At 34.9% G+C, this 23,504-nt stretch overlaps 1 protein-coding gene and 1 non-coding gene across 2 annotated transcripts in view; one reads left to right on the top strand and one right to left on the bottom strand.

The window, feature by feature from the left end:
- The window catches only part of NSUN7 (NOP2/Sun RNA methyltransferase family member 7), a 100,492-nt gene that overhangs the window by 21,254 nt on the left and 55,734 nt on the right, over positions 1 to 23,504 (bottom strand). The window lies entirely within an intron of this gene.
- On the top strand, positions 15,497 to 15,602 carry LOC123253203. The gene has a single exon (XR_006506578.1). It is a non-coding gene; the product is annotated as a U6 spliceosomal RNA (small nuclear RNA).

Below are 23,504 nucleotides of genomic sequence, written 5' to 3' on the forward strand. Positions count from 1 at the left end.
AGACACTGGAAAACTGCTGTTACCAAAAGATTTTTATAGTTATTTGTGTCAAGCTATTCACACAAAATGTCATTTTGGTACTAAAGCTGTTGTAGATTCTGTAAAAAGACCATGGGTAGCAATGGTAATAAGTACTGTTGCAAATAATATCTGTAGTAGTTATTCTGTTTGCCAAAAGTTCAATCAAGATGCATTCAGAAAGAAAGACTTAGGTAATAGACATTTGGCATATTGCCCATTCAAGAGTTTGCAAATTGATTATATAAGCATGCCAAAAGCTAGAAGATACAAGTTTTGTCTTGTAATTGTTGATATATTAACAAAGTGGCCTAAAGCTTTTCCATCTACTAAAAATACAGCTATCTTTGTGGTGAAAGTGTTGCTTAGGGAAATTGTTTCCAGGTTTGGTGTACCAATTACCATAGATTCTGATAAAGAATCTCATTTTACACAAGATATTCTGAAAAGAGTCTATGAGAATCTAGTATAACACCTAGGTATCATGTTCCTTATCATCCACAAAATTCAGGTCAAGAGGAGCATATGAATAGGGAACTCAAGTCTATGGTGGGGGAAATTTGTGCTGAAACTCATCTAAAATGCCCAAATATTCTTCCAATAGCTTTGTTTTCCTGCATACAAGACCAAGAGTAGATTTGCATGTATCATCTTATGAAATGCTCTTTGGACATGCTCCATTGCAAGCAAAAACTTGTAAGGCTGTATATACATTTATCTTAGGGGGAGATTATCAAATTGCTTCATATTTAAGTGCATTACAACAAAGACTTAGAGAACTGCATGATATGGGAGTATTGATCTAATCTGGTCCATTGGATTATTCTCTTCATAATTTTCAACCAGGTAATATGGTATGTGTGAAAAATTTTGCCAAAACGTTGGCTACACAAGTGAGTTGGGTTGGTCCTTATACTATTGTATTAGTTTCACCATCATCAGTAAAAATATTAGGAAGAGATTCATGGTATCATTGTTCACATATAAAATTAGCTCATAAAATTGATAATGAAAATGTCAAAATTGAAGAAGGAGAAAAAGAAGAGCTGGTGGAAAACTGAGCTTTCATCAGTCAAATAAAGTCTTCAGTCAAAAAGATCAGTAAGAAAAGGACCATTTCAGTGGAAGAGGACAAACTTATATGACACCTAAACTAAAATTCTTACCCAAAATAATAAACAGCCTACAATCACCTATCTTATCCTATCTAATACTACCTTTCTCTAGGGATTTAAATCAAGGAAAGGAAAAAGGAAAATTATAAAATGAACAGTTACAAAGTTCAAAGAACAAAGCAAACATATGCAAAATCAAAATAATTAAAAAACACCAAAATAGAAATACAAATTTCATACAAAACATTAAAATCATAAAAATACTGCTTTTATAAACTAATACAGAAAAATTCTATGATTGTTGTAATGCATAAATAGAAAACTTAGAAGATTTTGAAAAAATACAAATAACACAACATTGCATAAGTTTTTACAAAAAATTAAACCAATCCATCCAACTTACTTATGCAAAATACATTCAAAAGTAGGTTAAAATTTAACACAATCTTATTCAAAATTAAAACCTTATTCCTATTACACAAAACTGAACTTTTACATAGAAACTTTATGTATGTAAAAAAAACTTAATCAGTATTAAATACTAACTACAATACATAATTTTTACATATACACATAAAATATACGCAATATATACATGTATACCATACATGTATACAATCAATACTTATATACATGTTACATGTATACACATATGCACACTATAATACAATTTTACAATCCTAACTATAATTGTAAGGAAATATAATGGCAGCCATGTTGAGTCAAGAGTGATGGACAGTTACCTGCAGAATGAACTGAGCTTGGCATAAACCTGGCATGAGCCAAGGCAGTTAGGCTTGGCTATAAAAGGAGCAGATATGAAACCATCTTGGTCTCAGTTTGGAGATATTTGGGTGAGGGTGGAAAGGGTTTAGGCATAGATTATACTCTCTTTACTCAGCAACCAGCTCTAGCTAACAAACTGACACAACTGTATTCCATCAATCTCTGTTTCCTGATTTATAATCACCAAGTAGATTTGAAAGATAACTATCCAAACTTGGTATTATTCACTGATGGTTAAGCCTTGACTTAGGGTTTTGGTCAGTCAGGCCTCAGCTAAGTTGTCAGCCAACCAAGATCCTTGATCAACAGTATTCAATTGAAGATGGACAGTATGTTTGCTTTGTTCATTGTATAATTTTCTTTTCTCCTTTCCTTGATTTAAATCCCTAGAGTAAGGTGGTATTAGATAGGATAAGATAGGTGAGTGTAGGCTGTTTATTATTTTGGGTAAGAATTTTAGTTTAGGTGTGATATAAGTTTGTTGGTGCACAAATACCAAAATAGTGTTTTCAACACTGTTTCGGCTTTGTGCAAAGGGGGGAACTGTTATAAGGAAATAAGGAAAGAGCAAGAGCTGCTGAAAAGGAAGAAGCAGGAAGATTCCAGAATTTTGAAGCAGTAGGTTGAGTATGTCTTATCTCCTTGGGTGGACCTTGTGAGAATAGCTATTCTCCATCTCCTGTGGCTGTCCTTCTGATCCACCTTACCAACAACTTGTTCCTGTGTTCTTATGTATACTTATGTTGATGACTGAGAGACATTCCAACAGAGCTGATTGAGAAACCTAAAGCCATCTGTCAGTGAGAACTTTTCCCTGAGTCCTATTCCTGCTTAACTTCCAACCTTACCACCTCTATCACCATCTAAGGGGGGATTTGAGTTTAGTGAAGTGTATTTATTGTAGGAACTGGGACTTTTAGGTAGAGAGGTAAATGACAGTGCATACCATCTTTCTGAAGATAACAACTAGATTTGATGGGGAGGTTTATTTATGTTCTTTATATAGATCATCCCAATTCCCTTCCCTTCTTTCCCATCCCTTAAATAAACCATGTTTAATAGCATTTGGTATCCTGCAAGTTTTATGCTGTTGCTCTTCCCAAACCCTGAGATTCTGCTGATACTGGTCCTAAACAAATATTCATTGACCTACTAAAATCCCCATTATCACCCAAGTATCTTTTAGATACTTAATTCAATACAAATATGGTCTTGATCCCTAAATCAGTTAGAGAAAAAGTTGATAAATAAAACCACGTACCAGAACATTGATGCAAAATTTTTCAATAAAATAGGCTACAACAACAAATTTAACTATTATAAACTATAACTCATCTAGATTTATACCAGGAATGTAATGTGAGTAATTTGAGGAAAGGTATTTGGGATAAAGGAAATGAAAGGAGGATGTTGGAGACTTGCTAAATGGGTAATCTCGGTTACAGGTAGGCTGGGATTAAAGGAGATTCAGGGTATAATAGGACTGAAGTCAGGAGTATAACACAGAAGGGAAACAGAGATCTTTTAGGGAGAAGAGAAATTAAACTAAACAGACAAACACAGCAGGCTTACAGACTGGGACTTAGACTCAAACACAAGCTGAGGGAAATAGACTAGACTGAAATTAACAAACAGGCTTTAGTTAATTTCACAGGAAGAGACCTGTTTTGAAGTAACACCTTCCTTCAAGATGGATGCCCAGCTTCCCTCTAAGCCCAGAGTATGTTGTCTCTTTCCCTTTTCTTCCCTCTTGATAACTAACAGACAAATTACACTAATAGGGCTGTTGAAACACAAAAGGGTTTATTTTGTTTGAAGGATGTTTGTTAGGAAGGTGGATCAAAGGAAAGCCCTATCAGTTGTCTCAGGAACCTCAGTTGGGGGAAGGGAAGCAAAGATGGAGTCTGAGTAAGGACCTGCCTTTAAACTCAGCTTTACAAAATGCTATTGCTATCTAAAGGGAATAAATGATGACTGACTAACTATAACTAATGCTGTCAATTAGGTAACTCTTCACAGATTTAACTCCTCTATAATTACTCTCCTTATTAACTCCATAGACATATAAGGTAAGGGAGGGAAGGCAGGGATGGTATTAGGAAAGGAAGATATAAAGGGTTTATCTAAAATAATAATTTCTTAAGTAAATATATCAAAGCTAGGCTAAATTTCAATATTAAAGCTAGGTAATCAAAACAGCTCAGCTGATTCACAACCTCCCTCCACGGAAGATCTAGCCAACTGTCTTTTCCTCAAGATTCCAAACCCCTAACAGCTTTTGGAACTCAGCCAAAGCTAGAAAAAACTATATCACCCCAATTCTGTATACTACAAAAATGAAGAATTGATTCAATGTAAAAAAGATTATAAATATAATAAATCACATTAATAACAATAAAGTTCAATTAAATATGTCAGTAGATTCTGAAAAGTTTTTTAACAAAACCTAAAATCTCTGTATGTCAAAAACATTAGAAAGCATGGGAATAAACTGACTTTCTTTAACCCTTAACTTCCATCTTAGAATCAGTATTCTGTATTGGTTCTAAGGCAGAAGAGTGGTAAGTGCTAGACAATAGAGGTTAAGTGATTTACCCACGGTCACACAGCTAGGAAGTGTCTGAGGCCAGGTGAGTCTGGCTCTCAACCCACTGAGCCACCTAGCTGCACCTTGACTTTTCTTAATATAGCAAATAGCATTATCTAAAATCAAAGCAATATATGTAATAGAGAAAAATAAGAGATCTTTCCAGTAAGATCACAGATAAAGCAGGAATGTACATTATGACCCCAACTGCTTAACACAGTTCTAAGAAATGCTAAGTATAGCAATAAAACAAGAAGAAATAGAGGGAATAAGCATGGGCTAAGAGGAAACAAAACAACTGCATTCTGCAAGTGATAGTCCTAAAGAATTACCTAAAAAGTAACTGAAACAATAAATTCAACTAAGTTACAGGACAAAAAGAAATTCACATAATTATCAGCATTCTTGTATAAAACCCTAAAAATTCAAGTCATTTACCCATTTTGAATTTATCTTGGTATAGGGTGTGCAATGTTGATCTAAACCTAATTTCTCCCATACTGTTTTCCAATTCTCCCAAGCAGTTTTTGTTAAATAATGAGTTCTTGTGATTTACCCCACTTTACCCCAAGACTATTCCATTGATCCACCCTTCTGCCTCTTAGCCAGTTCCATATTGTTTTGATGATGATCACTGCTTTATCGTACAATTCAAGACCTGGTACTGCTAGCCTCCTCCCTCCATCCTTCACATTTTTTCCATTTGTTCCCTTGATATTTTTGATCTTTTGTTCTTCCAGATTTACTTTGTAATAATTTTTTCTTTTTTTTTAAATTTAGAATATTTTCCCATGGTTACATGATTCATGATCTTCCTGACAAGCAGTTCCACTGATTATACATGTATCATTGTTTGAAACCTATTTCTGTGTTACTCATATCTGCAGTAGAGCAATCCTTTAACATCAAAACCCCAATCATGTCCCTATTGTACTATGTGATTGATCACATATTTTTCTAATGCATTTCCATTTCCATAGTTCTTTCTCTGGATGTGGATAGCATTTTTTTCTCCTAAGTTCCTCTGGATTGTCCTGGTTCATTGCATTGCTGGTAATAGAAAAGTCTATTACATTTAATTAATTTTTCTAATTCTATTTTTAAAAGTGTTTTGGTAGTTTGATAGGTATAGCACAGAACAAATTAATTAATTTAGGTAGGAATATCTTTTTATTATATTATCTCATCCTATCCATGAGCAATTAATGTTTTCCCAATTATTTAGATCTAGTTTTATTTGTGTGAAGAATGTTTTGTATTTGTGTTCATATAATTCCTGAATTTGTCTTGGCAAGTAGATTCCCAGATATTTTATACTGTCTAGAGTGATTTTAAATGGAGTTTCTTTTTCTAACTCTTGCTGCTGGGTTTTGTTGGATATATATATATATATAAATGCTAATGATTTATGTGGGTTTATTTTGTACCCTGCAAGCTTTGCTAAAGTTATTGCTTGTTTCTAGTAGTGTTTTTGTTTATTTTCTTGGATTCTCTAGGTATACCATCATGTCATCTGCAAAAAGTGATAGTTTAGTTTCCTCATTGCCTATTATGATCCCTTCAATTTCTTTTTCTTCTCTAATTACTACTGCTAGCATTTCTAGTACAATATTAAATAGTAGTGGTGATAATGGGCATCCCTGCTTCATTCTTGATCTTACTGGAGAGGCTTCTAACTTATCCCCATTGCAGATGATACTTGCTGATGGTTTTAAATAAATACTGATTATTTTGAGGAAAGGATCTTTTATTCCTATACTTTCTAGTGTTTTCAATAGAAATGGTTGTTATATTTTGTCAAAGGCTTTTTCTGTGTCTATTGAGATAATCATACCAATTTCTATTTAGTTTGGTTGTTGATAGGTCAATTATTCAGATACCTAGAAAAATCTATACTATCTTTTATCAGGATGTAATTACCTTTCTTATCTCTTTTAATCAGATCTATTTTTGCTTTACCTTTGTCGGAGATCATGATTGCTACTCTTACTTCTTTTTCTCAGTTGATGCCCAATAAATTCTGCTTCAGCCTCTTAACTTTACCCTGTGTGTGTCTACCTGCCTAATGTGTGTTTCTTGTAGAAAACATATGGTTGGATTTTGGTTTTTAATCCACTGTGCTATCTACTTCCATTTTATGTGTGAGTTCATCCCAATCACATTCAGAGTTATAACTACCATCTGTGTATTCCTTATCATCTTGATTTCCTCTTTTAATCCTGCCCTTTCTTCTTTCACTATTTCCCTCCACACCAGTGTTTTGCTTTTAATCAGTCCGCCTTTTCCCCACCCTTATTTTACTCTCCTTCCCACCCCCTCCCTCCTTATTCCCTTTATACTTCTCTGTGGGGTAAGATAGAATTCTATACCCTAATAAATCTGGCTGTTCTTCCCTCTCAGAACCCATTCCACTGAAAGTAAGGTTAGTATTACCTGTCACCACTCTCTTCTTTCCATTCTTTTTTTTAACTCTTACCTTCTTTCTTGGAGCCAATACTATGTATTGGCTCCAAGACAGAAGAGTGGTAAGGGCTAGGCAATAGGGGTTAAGTGGCTTGCCCAGGGTCACATAGCTAGGAAGTGTCTGAGGCCATATATGAACCTAGGACTTCCCATCTCTAGACCTGGCTCTCAATCTACTGAGCCATTCAGCTGCCCCCCCCTTCCATTCTTATAATAGTATTCTCTGCCCCCTGCTCCCACCCCTGCTACATGCATCTCTTTATGTGGTATAATTTACCCTATTTTACCTCTTCCTTTACTCCTTCACGTTTCTCTTAGTATAATCCTCTATTTCCCCCTAATTTTTTTACATATCTTAAACAGCTTAATACCACAACCTCTGCCTATGTATATGTCTTCTGTCTACTATGATAATGAAAACAATTTTTAAGAGTTACAGATAACATATTTCCATGTAGGAATATAATCAGTTTGACATTATTGGAGCCCTTAAATTCAGTTGCTTTTTAGGTCATTCTTTAGGATTCTTATCACTTGCAGAATATAGTTGTTGTTTCTTCTTTGCTCATGTTTATTCCCTTTATTTCTTTTTGCTGTTTTTGTTCCAGGCTTTCAGGTAGTCCAATAATTCTCAAATTGTCTTGCCTGGATCTGTTTTCCAGGCCAGTTGTTTTTTCAGTGATATATTTTATGTTTCCTTCTATTTTTTCATTCTTTTGATTTTGTTTTATTATTTTTTGCTGTTTCATGAAATCATTAACTTCTACTTGTCCAGTTCTAGTCTTTAGAGACTGATTTTCAACTATGATCTTTTAATTTTTCTTTTCAGTTTGGCCTATCCTGCTTTTCATGGCTTCCAACAGGTCGATTCTGGTCTCCAATTTGTTTATTATTTCATTTGATTTCTGTGCCTCTTTTTTCCATTTGGACAATTTTGTCTTTTAAGCAGTTATCTTCTTCTTGTATTACTTTCATTTATTTTTCCCACTTTTCTTTCCATTTTTCTTCTAATTTCTTACTTTGTTCTTGAACTCCTTTTGAGTTCCTTCAGAACTTGTGACCAATTCCATGGGGAAGGGGAAGTTTGCATGCATTTACTTGTTTCTCACTCTCTTCGGATGCTTCTATATTTTGCTCTTTTCTCCAGAAAAGTTTCCAGATCAAGAGCTTTTTTTGTTGTTCACTCCTTTCCTGGCTGGTGAATTGGGACTCCTGCATATTGGTGGTCATTGTTTTCTTAGCTTCAGTCTCAGAGGGCTCTGCCTTAGGACTATTTCCCATCCTTGTCAGAGGCTATGTAAGGGCAGGTAGATCTGTGGTGTTTTTTTTGTGTAGTGTGTTTTAGAGTGTTTTGCCCTGAGGCTATCTTCCTCAGTTGCTGCTGCCTGTTGCACCTGTTGCTTCTGCTGCTATTGCTGCCTATTGCTGCTACTACTGCTTCTGCTCTGATCCCCATCTCCTATGGCTGATATTTTCAAGGATGGGTCTGTGGTATAGCATTCTGCATTGCATTTTGCCCTGAAGCTAGCTTCACAGCTGCATTGCTGCCCCCACTGCTGGACCAAGCTCCCTGCTGTTCCTCAAGTCTCACTGTCTAAGCCTGACACAGTCTATGGTGCTTTCAACCAGCCCCTGAGAATTTGGAGATTTCCCTGTATAGGAAGGCAGTTAGGGTCTATTCTATCCCCAACTACCTTCCTACTCCTGGCGCAATGGGGGGTGGGGGGGAGGAGTGGTCAGCTTGCCCTTTTCCTTGTGTAGCTTTGCTCCCTTATAGCAAGGGAATCCCTTTTCACTGCCTACATTTCATACTGTGTCCAGTGGAAGAGCTCCTTTACTCGTCCTGTTTTGACTTCTGTCCTTTTGAGATGCTTTATAATGACTAGTTTGAAAGAAAATCAAAATAATACAGAATGTATAAAATATCTATTGCATATACCCAAGAACTGTATGAATGTAGCTAGAAAGTATACTTTATAGAAATACATACCTAAATAAGTAGAGAAATATTAACTGCTAATGGGTAGCTATGTCAATATAATACAAATTACTGTGCCTAAGTCAATTTACTTACAGAATGCCATACCAATCAAAGTACAAAAGATTTGATTTATAGAGCTAGATTCGCAAAATTCATTTGGAGAAACAAAAGGTCAAGAATATCAAGAAAAATAATGGGGGAAATGAAGAAGATGAACTATCAGTACCAGATAAATGATAAGGTAAGAATCATCAAAATAATTTGGGGACTAGTTTAAAAATAAGGTTCAATCAGTGGAAAAAATAGGCATATAACACAGAGAAGAAAAGTAGCATGGTAAGCTCTGTTTGATAAACCCAAAGGTCCCAGTTAATAGAGTAAGAGCTTACTATTTGACAAAAACTAGAAAGCAGTCTGGTAGAAATTAAGTAGACTACCACAGCATTCCAAATAAACTCCAAATGAATATATCATATAGATATAGAAGGTGAAATCAGAAACCAACTAGAGAAATTTGAGGATTAAAATATTTGAGAGATTGGTTTTTGGAGAATATCCATTTATTAATTAGGCTAGAATTTAACCAATAAATTAATAGGTTATTGATATTCTTGATGATCTAAGCCCAAGAAGGTTTTTCAGGCAGATCTATAAATACAGTTTGGGAACTCATTATTCAGCATCTCTCTAGGTCATCTGAAGACATTTCTCACTGGTGAACAGTTAGAGAGGAAGTTATTCATTAAGACTCTCAAACCCTTCCCATCCCCATAGGTAATGGTCATGTAGGCAGGTAGAACCTTTATTGATTAACCAGGTTTTAGGGGAGGTAGGGGACATTCCTAGGAGTTCCTAAAAACAAAGGAAATGAAAAAATCAACAGGCTGATTGGAGTCTCCCTAATCCAGAACTCTGACACAGGAATTCTCTCTAATTCTGGACCCTGACAAAGGAATAAGATAGTATATATACAAAATAAATTATCAGAAAAAAACATGGGGGAAGGGGAAGGGAATAAACATTCATATATAGTATTGCCAGATACTGTGCTGATCGCTTCACAAATATCTGATCTGATCTTCAAACAATCTTGCAAAGTAGATGTTACAAGTGAACCCAGGCCTTCCAAGCTCCAGCCCTGGCACTCTATCTACTATGCTACTACCTGCCCCCATTGACCCTTACTTTTTCTAGGGCATCTAAGTGCTCAGTGAATAGATAGCCTGGCCTATAGGTTCTGGGTTTAAATCTGGCATCAGACACTTCTTAGCTATGTGACCCTGGGCAAGTCACTTAATTTCAGTTGCTTAGACCTTACCTCTCTTCTGCCTTGGAATCAATACTTAGTATGATTCTAGATGGAAAGTAAGGATTTTTAAAAAAATTCTAACATTAAAAAAATTTTTTTGAGTCTTGAATTCTTTCGCTCCCTCCCTTATCATATAACTTGAAATATACTTGTAGCCCCTAGTCATTTATTATAACTTAATCATTCCCAAATTTATGGGTATCCTCCTCACTTCAAAATTCTTTGCCCCCACAAGAAGAGTAGTTTTAAATATTTTTGTACATATACATCCTTTCCTTTTTTCTTTATTTGAAATACAAATTTTGTAATGGTATTGTTGGGTAAAAGGGTACATACTGTTTTATAGCCCTTTGGGCATAGACCCAAATAGCTCTCCAAAATGGTTGAATCAGTTCACAATTTCCCCCTGCCCCACAACAATGCACTAGTCTCATTTTCCCCACATCCCCTCCAAGGTTTTGCTATTTTCCTTTTCTGTAATAACAGTCAATCTGATAGATGTGGTTGATACCTTAGAGTTGTTCTAATTTGCATTTCTCTAATAGTAGTTTTCTAAAAGAGCATTTTCCCACAGGACTATAGCTTTAATTACTTTGTCTAAAAACTGCCAATTCATAACTTTTTACCATTTATCAAATAGGAATTATTTCTATTCTTAAACATTTGACTCATTTCTTAGAGAAATGAGGCCTTTTTTAGAGAAACTTACAAAAAATCTTTTCACCATTATAATTATGATGTATTACTCTCCACCCTATTCTCACCCCATTTATCCTTTTCTCTCTCCTTTCATTCTGTCATTCCTCAAAAGCGTTTAGCTTCTGACCACCACCTCCTCCAATTTTCATTCTTTTCTATTAGCCTCCTCCCTTCTCTTATCCCTTTCTTCTCCAACTTTCTTTTAGGGCAAGATGACCCTTATTTTTTAATCAAATGATTCCTGCCTTATAGCTTGAAATCTGGTACTGCTAGGATACCTTCTATACCACTTTTTTCTATTATTTTTCTTATGATTGTTGATCTTTCATCTTTATAAGTAATTTTTATTATAAAATATACATTAATTATATCTTTAAGTTAAATCTTTCTTAGTTTGGTATGGTACTAAATTAGCAAATTTATTTAGACACTGTCATATATGAATATATAAATGTCTGTATCTAAGATATATGACATGTGAAACTGATTTAAATTTTTAAGCATTAGTGTCCATTCCTCAATTAATAAATGGTCAAAGGACATGAATGGGCAGTTTTAAAAGCAAGAAATACAAACTATCAACTACGTGAAAAAATTCCCCCCAAATCACTAATAATTAGAGAAAATCAAATTTTAAAAGTAACTTTGAATTTTCATTGTCTTTCCATCAAATTTGGCAAAAATTACAAAAAAGTATATGACAAATATTGTATAGGCTATGGAAAAATTAAAAAGATGAGAAAAAGCACTTACAGCACTTATATAATGTGCCAGACTGTGCTAAGAACTTTATAAATATTATCTTGTTTGATTCTAACAACTCTTTGAGGTAAAGGCTATTATCAGCCGTATTTTACAGATGAGGAAACTGAGGCAAACAAGATTATAAGTGACTTGCCTAGGGTCACACAGCTATTAAGTACCTCAGGCCAGATTTGAGCTTAGACATTCTTAAGTTTTGTCCCAGTGCTTTATTCACTGTACCACCATCCTAAACAGGCACACTAATGCACTGTTGGTAGACCTGCCAATTGATCTAGCCATTCTGAAAAATATTTTGTAACTGTGCCCCCAAAACACTAAATTGCATCTCTTCTGGCTCAGAGATGATTAGTACTAAAGTATATATTCTAGAGATCAAAGAAAGAGGGAAAGGAGCCATACATTCAAAAGTATTTATAGCAGCTCTTTTCTTAGTAGCAATAAACAGGAAGCTAAGTGACTGCCCATCTATTGGGAAATACCTAAACAAATTATGCTACATGAATGCAATAGGAATGTTATTGTGCCATAAGAGATAACAAAGTAATTTTCAGAGAAAACTAAGAACACTTTATGAACTGATGCAAAGTAAAGTGAACAAAACCATAAAAATAATTTATACAATGAAAACATTATAAAGGAAAAACTATTTTGAAATACATTAGAAATCTGATTAGTTAACAAACTTCAATATTTTAGAGGGGTGAGTATGAAGCATGATACCCACCCTCTTGCCTGAGAAGTGATGATGAAGAATATATATATTTTTGGATATGGTCAATGAGGGAATTTAAGTCACTTAACTGGGCATGTTTGTTTTGAGGATTTCATTTTTCTTTTTTTATTACTGCTATTCAGTTGGGAATGGACAGCATAGTAGGGAAAGGAAATGAAAGCAATTCTTTTTAAATGGGAGGAGAGAATGGTTAGAATATATAGGTTGTTGAGGTTCCTTTTAGCTCCAGAGCTATGATCAGTAGGAAGAATACCTCTTGGTCAAAAACACTCAGACAACATAAGTTCTAGATGTCAGAAGAAAACTCATGACCACAGATTCTAAGTTCCTTTTCTCTGGAGGTTTCGAGAGATGAATTTTCAAAGATTGGGGGCTCATGAAGAAGAGCATTATATATTTACTAGACAGTGGAAACATCAAAATGTACTTGGTACTTGCAGTTTCCAAAGACTTTTCTTCACAAAACCCCTATATGTTGGAGTATAAGTATTGTTATCCTCATTTCACTGATGAAGAAATTAGGGTTCAGAGAGATTAAGGATCTCAACTAAGGTCATAAACTCAGGAATAATAATACTAACGACTCAAATGTATATACTTTAAGGTTTTCAAAGCACTATTATTCTCAGTACTGGGAGCTGGAAAAGGAGTATTCTGACCAAGTTCATCACTCTTTTCACCATACTATGTCACCGCCACTACACAACAGCCCTTTAAAAAACACTACAAAACATAAAGGAGATGTCATTAATTTATGCATCCTATGAGTAATTCTCATTAGAGTGTCATTAGACAGCCAAGTAGTTTTATATATAACCCAAGGAATGGTTTCACATCAAATTTTAGCCAAAACAAATAGTAACTACATGTTTTCCTTGAAGAACTAAGATGAATATGAGAGTCGATGTGAATAGCTTGTATAATTGCAATGATCGTGTAAGCTAATCAAATACCTTGAAGGTATGACCTGTTGGCCAGCTGTTGAACTTCATTCATTCTTAATTATAGTTATACCCGTTTGCAAAGTTCTGTAAAGTTCTTATACATTGATATACCTTATCTGCTTTTAACACGTCTATGATATAGCAGCATATATATGTTAAGCATTTTCGTGTAATAAATTTGATCTTGTTAGAAAGGAATAGCAGCTAAATAGTCATAACTTATTAAATTACTGTAGTACCTCAGCATCATCTATATATCTTTCAATATATAAAGTAGTTCATGCTGTTTTGTTTTCCATTGAACAAGAGTAAGAATTAAATGTTTACTACATAAGTTTTATAACACTAAAGATATTTTAAATAATGTAGTCATAATGGTAATTCACATAAAAAAATAACCTCAAATGAAATGTTCTTTTTAAGGTCAAATTTCCCAACCCTACAAAATTGGCTGTTAAAAATTCCAATAAAACTTGTAGTTTAAATAAATGAATAAAAGAGATGTTGCTGTAACCACTCATTAGAAGACAAGCTACAAGTCTCTATAAGATGGGAAGAAGTTCTAAGTCACAATAGCTGTGCTCAAAAGCATTTTCAGAGACTGGTAATCAATCACAATTACTCTATCAGGATATTAAAGTTTAAAGTTGAAAAAGAATTTGGAAGGGAAGAAGAGGCTAGATTTGTTACTTCTTTGGTATGGAGGACTCCTTTAAAAATTCCCTCTATCAATGAAAATCAACATAGCAACCATGCAGTTATTAAGAGCCTCAGAGAGTTGACAAGAGTCAGACTTTAAATGACTTGCCCATAGCTAAAGAACTTTTCCTTGTCAGGGATGGCACTTGAACTTAGATTTTCTTGAACTGAAGCCCATTTTCTCTCCCATACACCAGGCTACCTCAAAAAAGTTTGCTATTAAGATGAAAATATCAATAAAACATTTTTAAATATATAGAAGAAAACAAGATAGTAAATAAAAGTACACAAATAGGGCATATTTGTTATTGCCTTGTTAAGTTTAATATACTTTAAAATAAAACCTAACAGAAATTCATGTTCTCGAATACAATCCTCTTTTTTCTTTGTATATTGAAATTGTCTTAAGTTATTTTATGATAGTTGAACTTATGATAAGGAAAACTTTCCAATTTAAAGTTTTATCTATGGTAAAACTGCTGAGAATTTGTGACTTGTTCCAACTTTTTGAGAAAGCAATAAAGAATTACATAAGAACTGCAAAATGTTTGTTTTCACTGACTACTCAATGATCCCAAAATGAGATTTATCCTTCAAGTAAGATAATGTCAGGAAAAATGAGACCTATCTTCAGAAAATAGTTGCATAATTACAAAGAAACTGGAATCAAAATTGTGCCCATAAAATAAATGAACGAAGTGGGATATGTAGTGTAGCAGAATAATACTGCACCATAAGAATTCAAAGAGCTATGAAAAACCCAACATGACATATGAGAAGTAAATAGAGATTAATACTATGTATACTGACTACAGCATTAGGCAATGGAAAGAACTTTGGATTTGGAATCAGAGAACCTAGATTTGCTTCTCACCCCTTCCACTTACTAGCTCTGTGGCCTTAACTAAGTTATTCAACATGCATTTACATGTAAAATGCCTAATCTCTAGGGTCTCTTTCAGCTATAAATCTATGATGCTGTGTAAATCTAGGAGCCTGTGTAAAGGCAACAATAATAGCAAAAAGTTCAAGTACAAGTGAGACCTTCAGAAAAAGACTGATTACACAAAACAGTGTAATAACTTAAATAAACATTTCTCAGAGCAAGAATGATTGGGCAAATTGCTGCAAAACTTTACATCACTCTGGAAAATGGCATGGATTTAGTGAATAATTAAAAATGTTTATGTATTTCTCTGCCTTTATTTTTTTGAATTGCCAATCATATATTTCTGAACTAGTGTGTTGAGTTCACATAGATCCTAGTATATTGGGGAGGAGGTGGAGACAAAATGGTGGAGTGAGTCAGCATCTTTGCCAGCTCATGCAATTTATACATTCTCTACAACAATCTAGAAAATGTGATATACCAAATTCTGATTGCAAAAGCCAGGAAAGTGCTTGCTTCGGCAGCACATATACTAAAATTGGAACAATACAGAGAAGATTAGCATGGCCCTATGCAAGGATGATACTCAAATTTGTGAAGCGTTCTGTATTTTTATATCAGTATTCCTATATGTTTCCAACAAAACCTAGCAGCAAGAGTTAGAAAGAGAAACTCCATTCAAAATCACTCTACAATATAAAATACCTAGGAATCTACTTGCCAAGACAAATTCAGGAATTATATGAACATAACTACAAAACACTCTTCACACAAATAAAACTAGATCTAAACAATTGGAAAAACATCCATTGCTCATGGGTAGGATTAGCTAATAAAATAAAAATGACAATCGTACCTAAATTAATTTACTTATTCAGTACTATACCTACCTAGCTACCAAAACACTTCTTTATAGAATTAGAAAAAATTATTACAAAGTTCATCTGGAAGAACAAAAGATCAAGAATATCAAGAGAACTAATGAAAAAATGTGAAGGATGGAGGCCTAGCATTACCAGATTTCAAACTATACTACAAAGCAGTGATCATCAAAACTATATGGTACTATGGGTTGATGTGAACATGATTGGGGATGTAGACTCGAAAGGACCACACTAGTGCAACTATCAATAATATGTAAATAAATCTTGATTGGTGACGCATGTTAAAACCAATGGAAATGTATGTTGGATATGAGGGGGTGGGGTGAAGGAGGGGTGAAGGGGAAAGTAAAAACATGAATCATGTAATTATGGAAAATTTTTCTTAAAAAATTAAATATTTAACTTAAAAAATTATATGGTACTGGCTTAGAGATAGAAGGGTGGATCAATGGAATAGACTTGGGGTAAATGACCTCAGCAAGATAGTGTTCGATAAACCCAAAGAACCCACTATTTGACAAAAATTTCTAGGAGAATTGGAAAACAGTATGGGAGAAATTAGGTTTAGATCAACATCTTACACCCTATACCAAGATTAACTCAGAGTAGGTAAATGACTTAAATATACAGTAAGAAATCTTATAAATTAGGTGAACCTAGAATAGTATACCTGTCAGATCTATGGGAAAGGAAGGAATTTAAAACCAAGCAGGAAACAGAGAACACTACAAATATAAAATGAATAATTTTGATTATATTAAATTTAAAAGTTCCTGTACAAACAAAACCAATGCAACCAAAATTAGAAGGGAAGCAACCAATTGGGGAAAAAAATTGTAACAAAAACCTCTGATAAAGGTCCCATTTCTCAAATTTATAAGGAGCTGAATCAATTGTTCAAACAAAAAACCAAGCCATTCCCCAATTGACAAATGGTCAAGGGACATGAACAGATAGTTTTTAGATAAAGAAATCAAAACTATTAATAAACACATGAAAAAGTGTTCTAAACCTCTCATAATTAGAGAAATACAAATCAAAATAATGCTAATGTACCACCTCACAGCTAGCAGATTGGCCAATATGACAGTAAAAGAAAATATTAATGTTGGAGGGATTGTGGCAAAATCAGGACACTAATGCACTGCTGGTGGAGTTGTAAATTGATCCTGCCATTCTGGAAGGCAATTTGGAATTATGCACAAAGGGCTTTAATCCAGTAATACCACTACTGGGTTTGTACTCCAAAGAAAAAAATAAAAAAAAATACTTGGGGATTGGGGGAATGGCTACAAATTGTGGTATATGATGATGATGGAATATTATTGTGCTGTAAGGATTGATGATCTGGAGGATTTCTATATGACCTGGGAGAACCTCAATGAGCTGATACAGACTGAAATGAACAGAACCAGTAGAACATTGTACACAGAAAATAAAATATTGTGGAACAATGAAAAATCCAAGAAAAGGTCACAGAGAATCATTTTTCCATCCCAGGGAAGCTTAGGAAGGCAGTCAAAGATATCTGCCAACACTAGGGTGGGAGATAGCCAAGAATGCAATGTAGCAGCAGCATTAGTGAAGAACTTCCCAGCAGCCAAGGACTAATGATGAATATGAAGAATTTAAAAAACTATTTTTTTTAAAAACCACATGAAGTGTTGCAGAGAAGTAAACAAATATTATATATACTGGCCATAGCATATGCAAAGAAAGAACATTAGATTTGGAATCAGAAAACCTAAATTTGCTTCTCCCCTTGCTTTTTAAATAAGTGCAATATTAATGTTATGGTTATAGTTTGATGTCATATTAGAACTATAGGATTCCAACATGGAGACACTTGGGTTAAGTGGTCTTTATGCCCATAGAAACAGGTAGACCGGAAAGCAGACAGTCTACTTTTTCACTGCTAACTCTGAGTTAGGCAGGTAATGTTGTAGTTTTTTGACTAGATAAACTCTTGACCTGTAGCAGAGACCCTGAGTCACTATCCCAGTACTACCTTGGTTAACATTAGATCCAGTTTGTGGTCCCAATAAAGAAATTCTCCCTACCTTAGCCTGGTTATCAATGACTCCTGAGAACTTTTCTACCACCTGTTCTCAAGCAAATCCATTCTTAGAGTACACAGGCTTGCCATCTGATCTCTAATCTTGAGCATGCTTCCTCTCCAGTGTGTCTCCCCCACCCTCCATTTGGGGTGATTTTCTTGCACGTGGGGACAAAACTCTATTTATATAGATATAGCATATATATATATGTATATATATATATATACAGTCTTTTTGCTTGCTTGCTGCTTCATATAACAAGAAAGCTCTTGACTTATCATTTCTCTTTGTAACAATTTTCTAGAAATCCTGAATCCAAGTATATGCTTTAACTGAAGCTTCTGAAGACAAATAAACCAGAAAGTTTTTCTGACAAAGATCTTGTATTCAGGATATATAGAAGACTGATTGAAGTATATAAGAATGACAGACCTATCCAAATTAATAAAAAGTGAAAAGATATGAACAGACTGTCCAAGGGAAGAGACCTGAACAATTAATAACCATATGGAGTAATGCTCCATATTATTCAGAATAGAAAAAAGTGCAAATTCAAACAACTTTACAGCTCTACCTCCTACCTACCAGTTTGGGAAAGAGAGTAAAAAAGAGAAGCATGACTGTTGGAGGATCTACAAGAGGCCAAGAATATAAATGCACTACTGACAGAGCTGTGCATCTTTGTCACCATTCTGGAAAGCATTTAGAATGAAACCCTCAAAGCCGCTAACAATGCATGGCTTCTGACTGGGGTGTATGAGATATATACCCCAAAGATCAGAGAAACAAAGGAGGATAAATATATATGGGCATGTTTATAGCAGCATTTCTTGTAGCAAAAAACTGGAAACTAAAGAGACACCCAACAGTCAAGAACTGGATAAGTACATTACAGGGTAAGACTATAATGGAATATAATTGTGCTACAAGAAGTGACCAAGGAAATGGGTTCGAAGAGAACTGAGAAGACTTATATGAATTGATACAGAGTGAACAGGACCAGGATAACAATGTATACAGATACAACACTACAAATCAAAGCAAAACAGGGGCAGAGCCAAGATGGCAGTGCTACAGCATGGAAAGCTAAAACTGCTCTGAGAAGCCACTCAAGCCAACTTTAAAATAGCTCCCAGGGGCAGCTGGGTAGCTCAGTGGAGTGAGAGTCAGGCCTAGAGACAGGAGGTCCTAGGTTCAAACCTGGCCTCAGCCACTTCCCAGCTGTGTGACCCTGGGCAAGTCACTTGACCCCCATTGCCCACCCTTACCAATCTTCCACCTATGAGACAATACACCAAAGTACAAGGGTTTAAAAAAAATAGCTCCTGAAAATGGATACTGGAATGATAGATCTATAAGGGGATGGAGTGAAGTAACTCTCCTGCAGAGAACAACTTGAAAGGAGGCAGGGGCGGGGGTCTATTTCACTGGGGTGAGAGAGGAGCTGGAAGTAAAACCATCCACAGAAAATGCAAGCTGCCCATCTGCCACCTACTGCTCCAGGTTCTAAACCTGGGCAAAAGTCAACTTTGAGACCCCAAGACCCTGCCTAAGCCAATGGCAGAGCACCCCATGCACACTCCTTGAAGTCCCAAGCCTATAGTGAGGCCCCAAATACATGGTGCTAAGATTGTAAGAAATCACCAAGCCCTAGAGCAAGATAGTTTACAGTGCTCTGAGCACTGCAAGCCATCAGCAGCCCCTCGGGGATACTGATTCAGCAATGGGAGGTGGCTCTCACAGATCCCAACCCACAATCCATCATACCCCCTTCGAAGAACTGAAACTTGAAGAAAACCAGAACTAGAGTTGAGGGTAGTAGCATAGGAAAATGGTAGTTTAAGACCATGTACTCTCTACCCTAAGAATAGAGCCCACCTTTAAAATAAAAGTTTTTTTAAAAAAAAGACTTGGAAAATGAGCAAACAGTCAAAAAATACAGAATTATAGAATATATATAGAAAAAAATATAAAATAAAAATTATAGAAAATTTTTATGGAGACAGAGAAGAGCAAGGACCAGATTCAGTAAGGAACAGTGAGATCAAAATAGTCACATGCAAAACTTCAAAGAAAAATGGGAATTGGTCTCAGGCTCTGGAAGAGCTCAAAAAAGAGTTCAAAAATCAAATGAGAGAGGCAAAAGAAAAATGGAAGAAAGAAATTAAAATTTAAAAAATAATAGTGTAAAAATATAATTGACCAAATGGAAAAAGAAGTTCAAAAACTTATGGAAGAAAATCATTTTTGAAAATTAGAATTTGACAAATAGAAGCTAATGCTTTCATTAGACATCAAGAAACAATAAAACAAAATCAAAAGAATGAAAAAACAGAAGAAACTATGAAATATCTTATTTAAAAAATAACTGACCTGGAAAATAGATACAAAAGAGACAATCTAAGAATTATACTGGACTACCTAAAAGCCATGACCAAAAAAGAAAAAGCCTAAACATCATGTTACAAGAAATGATCAAAGAAAAGTGCCCTGATATTCTTGATCACAAGGGTAAAATAGAAATTGAAAGAATCCATAGATTACCTCCAGCAATAAATCCCCAAATGACAATTCCCAGGAATATTATAGCCAAATTCAAGAGCTCCCAGGCCAAGGAGAAAATACTACAAGTAGCCAGAAAGAAACAATTCAAATATCATGGAGCCACAATCAGGATTACAGAGGATTTAGCAGCTTCTACATTAAAGGATCAGAAGACCTGGAATATGATATTCCAGAAGGCAAAGGAACTAGGTTTACAAACAAGAATCATCTATCCATCAAAACTGACTATATTCTTTCAGAGGAAAAAAATGGCCATTTAACAAAATAGAAGACTTTTAGTCATTCCTGATGAAAAGATCATATCTAAAGAGAAAATCTAATGTCCAAATACAAGATTCAAGAAAAGCATAAAAAGGTAAATAAGAAAGAGAAAATTTAAGGAACTCAGTAAGGTCTAATTATTTATATTCCTACATGGAAAGATTATATTTATAACTCTTAAAATTTTTATCATTATCATAGTAGTTAGAAGAAGTTTACAGAGGTGTGGGAATGAGTTGTTTAGGATGACATGCAAAAAAAACCCCAAGGGGTGAAAAAGAGGATTGCATTGAGAGAAAAGGGAAGAGAGATACAAAACGGGGTAAATTTTATCACCTAAAAAGGCACAAAAAAAAAGCTATTGTTTTTTTTGGAGTGGAGGGAAGGATGAGCATGGTGGTGGGCAATGCTTAAACCTTATTCTCATCAGAATTGATTCAAACAAGATAAAACAACCAGACTCATTGGGGTATAGAATCTTATCTTACCCTACAGAGAAGTAAAAGGGGAATAAGAAGGGGGGGTGGAAAAGAGAGTAATATAAAGGTGGGAGAGTGGGGGTGACAAAAAGTGAAACACTAGTGTGGAGGGACAGAGTGAAAGGAAAAAAGTAGGATTCAAAAGGGAAAAATAAGATGTAGAGGAATATATAGATGGTCATCATAGTGTTGAATATAAATGGGATTAAATCACCCATAAAAGAGAAGTGGACAGGAGAGAAGATTAAAGACAAGAATCCTATGATATGCTGCTTACAAGAAACACAATTTGAGACAGGAAGACACAGAGAGAAAAGGTAAGGGGATGAAGCAGAATCTACTACACTTCAACTGAGTTAAAAAAAAAAAAAAGCAGGAACAGCAGTCATGATCTTAAACAAAGTTAAAGCAAAACTAGATCTAATTAAAGGAGATAAGAAAGGAAATTACATCTTGATAAAAAGGTACTATAGACAATGAAGTAATATCATATGCACCAAATGGTACAGCCTCTAATTTTTTAAAGGAGAAATGAAATGAGCTTAAGGAGGAATAGAAAGTAAAACTATACTAGTAGGGGACTTCAACCTTCCCTTCTCAGAACTAGATAAATCCAACCAAAATATAAACAAGAGAAGTAAAGGAAAGGAATAAAATTTTAGAAAAGTTAAATTTAATATATCTTTGAAGAAAATTGAATAGGGATAAAAAGGAATATGCTTTCTTTTCAGCAGAAAATGGTGCATAAGCAAAAATTGAACATACACTAGAACTGTGATGGAAAACCTTTTAGACATGGCATGTCAGGCCCTGCCCCCCCACACCCCAAAGAGTGCTTTGACCTCCAGAGATCCTCCCCCTGCCACCAAGTGCCAGGCATGCCACACACCTCCTTTATCCCACACAGGGGAGGGAGAAAGCTCTTGTATTGGGCTGCTGGGCAAAGGGGTGAGTGAAGTGAGGAATGTCCTTGGCAAGTATAGAGTGGGGGAGGGGAGTGGCCCGAGGGCTCTACTCCCCTCCAGCTCTGCCACCTGTGAACCACTCACCTTACCCTCTGTGCTTTCACTGGGCTGTTAAGCAGAGGTATGGGTGATATTTAAAAAAATACCATTAGGCATGGTGGAGAGGGGAGGGGAGCACCTCTGCCCAGGTCCCTCAGCCTTTCTAGTAATGAATTCTGGAGGGTGGGGGGAAGCCCACAGAGAGTGCTCTGCATGCCATCTTTGGCACCCATGCCATTGGTTCACCATCACTGCACTAGTACATAAAAACTCCACAATCAAATGCAGAAAAACAGAAATAATAAATGCATCCTTTTCAGATCATAATGCAATAAAAAATTTAATCAAGGGTTCATGGGGGAAATTGAAAATTAATTGGAAACAATAATCTAATTCTAAAAAAGGGGTGGGTCAAAGAACAAATCATAGAAATATTCAATATTTCATTAAAGAGAATGACAAGGACATAACATCACAATTTATGGGAGACAATCAAAGCAGTACTTAAGGGGACTCTAAATGCTTATATCAGTAAAATGGAGAAAAGGCAGATTGATGAATTGGGCATGCAACTAAAAAAAACTAAAAAAAGAACAAATTAAAAATCCCCAATTAAAGAATGAATTAGAAATCTTAAAAATCAAAGTAGAAATTAATAAATTGAAAGTAAGAGAACTTTTGAACTAAAAATAAGATTAGGAGCTAGTTTTATGGGAAAAAACAAATAAAGTAGATAGGACATTAGTTAATGTGATTTTTTTTAAAAAGAAAGGAAGAAAATCAAATAAACAGTATCAAAAATGAAAAGGGTGAATTTGCCACCAATGAAGAGGAAATTAGAGCAATCATTAGGAGCTATTTTGCCCAATTATATTACAATAAATCTGATATTCTAGGTGAAATGGATGATTATTTACAAAAATATAAATTGTCCACATAAACAAAAGAGGAAAGAGAAAACTTAAATAATCTCACTGCAGAAAAAGAAATTGAACAAGCCATCAATGAACTCCCTAAAAAAAAATCCCCAGGGCCAAATGGATTCACAAGTGAAACTATCAAACATTTAAAGAACAATTCATCTCAATACTATGTAAACTATTTGGCAAAACAGGCAAAGAAAGAATCCTACAAAATTCTTTTTATGACACAAATATGGTGTGATACTTAACCCAGGAAGACCAAAGACAGGGAAAGAAAATTATAGGCCAATTTCTTTAATAAATATAAATGAAAAAATAATGAAAGAGAATGACTTAAAGTCAG

This window comes from Gracilinanus agilis, chromosome 6 (genome assembly GCF_016433145.1).
Source record: "Gracilinanus agilis isolate LMUSP501 chromosome 6, AgileGrace, whole genome shotgun sequence".
Lineage (NCBI taxonomy): Eukaryota > Metazoa > Chordata > Mammalia > Didelphimorphia > Didelphidae > Gracilinanus > Gracilinanus agilis.